Source organism: Limulus polyphemus, unplaced genomic scaffold, assembly GCF_000517525.1.
Source record: "Limulus polyphemus unplaced genomic scaffold, Limulus_polyphemus-2.1.2 Scaffold4400, whole genome shotgun sequence".
Taxonomy (NCBI): Eukaryota; Metazoa; Arthropoda; class Merostomata; order Xiphosura; family Limulidae; genus Limulus; species Limulus polyphemus.
In genome coordinates, this window is record NW_013670010.1 from 22,794 (window position 1) to 26,471 (window position 3,678).

The window sequence follows — 3,678 nt, forward strand, 5'->3', positions numbered from 1 at the left end:
CACACACAATATTCCTCATAAGATCATCCACCTACAGTAACAGACTCTATGGTATCAAATTATATTAACTTCTACCCTACGACACCCACGTCCTCTGGTATCACTTCGTGGAACTGATGTTATCGTGTTTGTCACCCCTTGGTGGTTCGCTCATAAACAATCTGAACACTCATCATACCAACGCACTCTCTGGTGCATTAGATACGTCTTTTTATGTAGATCAGGTTACAAAATCTTTACTGTGAGACAATAATGTGAACTTGAAATATTTAGTCAACAACTATGTTATGCTAAACCAATAAAAATACCGAAAATAATTTTACTTGTAATTCAATATGGACGTTTATGACATGTTGATCTACATCACCCTCTGATGGTTCGCTTGCGAACTATTTGCATGCTCATCATAACAACGTCCTCTGGTGCGATTTCGTGGCCCTAGCAACGAGTTCTCTAGTGCCACTTTGTTGTACTATGACGACATTGCTCTCTGCTGCCTATTACGGAAGTTATGTAACCCTCAGGCGGCATCCTTTGATTTCCACTCACCTAGAGTCGGCATTCTTTGGGCACATAACAGACAGGATAACTACTCCCCACAAACTCTAGATCCGGCCTTGCCTTTCTGTACTGTATATCTCGCTCGTATAGCGAGACACGTAAAAAAAACAAAAATAGCAATTTCAGCTCTCATTAACCTAGCTTCATCACTAAATGTTAAGAATCTCACCCTGTGACACTTTGTATTCCTGTAAATGTTTGGTTTGTATTTGATAATACGATGTTTAAAACAAATTATCTAGTCAAACACTAAATCTTATGAAATAGAGATTACCGTTTCACCCACACTTTCCTATATTTTATCCCAATTATTTTTCCAACACATAACCCTAAAATAAAAAGTTTGCTAAACAGTACACTGATTACTTTACTCTTGCGTCCTTTCGAAACTTTTCAAACCATGCTTTGTTGCAGTTTACGTGGCATATACTACCCAAATCTCTTGTTAAACTTCGCATGCGATTTGTAGAGATATTGTTACTAAATGATATTGCCATTTTTCTTTGGGCATAATCATAATTCTATACTTTTCGTGTGTGTATGTGCACACACACATACGTATATATCTATATTAGGTCGTAAAGAAATTAATGTTTTTTTTTAATAAAAACCCGAACAACTTGTATATCAAAACAAAACATTTATTATATGAAATAGTCTCCATTCTTATCGATGATGCTTTTCCATCTTACAATCAGGTTGTTAATGCCCTGATTAAAGAAATCACTTGGCTTTGAAGCAAAAAACATGTCGATGTCTTCTTTAACATCTTCCACATTTGCATACATTTTCCCATTAAGATGGTGTTGCAGCGAACGAAAAAAAATGGTGATCTGATGGTGCAATATCCAGAGAATATGGTGGGTGGGGGAGAACTTCCCAACCAAACTCCATAATCTTGTGTTACGTCAAACGTGCCACATGTGCACGTGCATTGTCGTGGAGAAGAACACCTTTCAGATTGACAAGTAAAGGGCGTTTCTGATGAAGGGCTTGATTTAAACGTTCCAGTTGCTGACTATAGATCTCGCGAACTGTCAATGCATTTGTGGATTGAGGAGTTCGAAATGAATTACTCCTTTGATGTCCAACCAAATGCAAAGCATCTTTTTCTGTAGGTGGAGTCCAGGTTTTGAAGTCGGAAGTGGTTTTTGTCTTGGACTGAGCCATTGTTTTGGCGTTTAATATTCACATAAAGATTCCATTTATCATAACCGGTGACAATTCAGTCCAAAAATGGTTCACGCGCATTACCCGCTAGAAGAGATGAAGTAACGTTCACACGTTGGAAACGATGTTCATCGGAGAGTTCGTGAGGCACCCAAACATCTTCTTTATGGAGTTTCCCATATTCCTCAGATGTTTACGTATTGTTTCGTGAGAGACATACAATTTCAGGGCCATTTCACGAGTGTGTTGCGTTGGGTTAGAGTCAGCAAGCGTCTTCAGAGCATCAATATCAATTCCAACATGTCGGCCCCTGCCATCACAGGTTTTACGGTTAAAGTCACCTGAACGAAATTTGCTGAACCATCGTTGACACTTAAAAACGTTCAAAACATTTCCATAAACTTCTTTGATATTCTTTGTGGCTACAGAGACGCTGCTTCCCTTTTTGTATTCAAACAGCATTACATGCCGAATGTGTGTCTCGTCGTGTGTCATCACTAAAGCGATTAGAGTATACTAAACTTTACACATTATATATGCTACACTAACGTGACGTATAGGCGGTTAATTTAACTATTATACGTGATGTACGTTTTTTGGGGGGTGGTTAATGAAAGTGTTCCAAAACGCGGCGTTAATTTCTTGACGACCTAATATTGTAACAGGAGGGGTGGGTGTCTAAAAGGACTATTGGTGTGTTGTATAAGTTTGACAAGTTCTCAGCAGGTGAGTCCATTATTATTTTAAGTAAGTTACATATGTGTGTAGGGAAGTAGGAAGCGAGGGACCCCATTCATCAATCTGCCCCCAGTAAAAATACATCAAAATACGAAAGTTTCTCTCAGGAATTTAATACAGAATCAAAGAGTTTCCAGAGCCATAAGGTGAGCCCTGGACTCCGGCCGTTTCGCTTCGTCAAATAAATCTCCCCTCCCCACACTTACAATTTGCCTCCTTCATCTCTGCAAGTCGTGTAGGAACTTCGGTAAATCTACTATTTTAATTACGTGTTAAGAATATACGAATAAAATAAATTATAAGTCTGGAATTTGTTCTTCAGTTTTGACCAAACGAAATGATCAGTACAGACCCCGAAACTTTGCCCACCAGAAATACCATGATATTGAGTTCTAGAAAAAATAGGGGAGGGGGATTTATCTGTTTGTTTGTGAATTTCGCGCAAAGCTACACGAGGGCTATCTGCGCTATCCATATCTAAAATAGGAATTACTGCCTAGAGGGAAGGCACCTAGTCAACAACACCCACCGCCAACTCTTGGGCTATTCTTTTACCAACGAATACTGGGTTTGACCGCACATTATAATGTCCCTATGGTTGAAAGGGCGAGCATGTTCAGTGACAGGGTTTCGAACCTGTTACCCGCAGATTGCGAGTCCAGTGCCCTAACCATCAAGCCATGCCAAATCTCCATAATAATAAAAAAGAGATAATATCTCGAAGAGTCCCTGGGTTCAAGAGTATCCAATAAACAATTGCTTTATTAGCTATTACCTACAATTAAAATCTATAGGAGTTCTTGATTCCATAAATACACGATGTTCTCAAACAGATATAAATAAAAAAACATGTAGAAGTTATTTACACTACAGATGAGCTATTAATATGTTTACTAAAACCTCAACGTACAGAATCTTGTTTTTAATTAAAACCTCAGTGTACAGAATGTTGTTTTTAACTAAAACCTCAGTGTACACTATGTTGTTTTTAACTAAAACCTCAGTGTACAGAATGTTGTTTTTAACTAAAACCTCAGTGTACAGAATGTTGTTTTTAACTAAAACCTCAGTGTACAGAATGTTGTTTTTAACTAAAACCTTAGTATACAGAATGTTGTTTTAACTAAAATATTAGTATACAGAATGTTGTTTTTACTAAAATATTAGTATACAGAATGTTGTTTTAACTAAAACCTTAGTATACAGAAT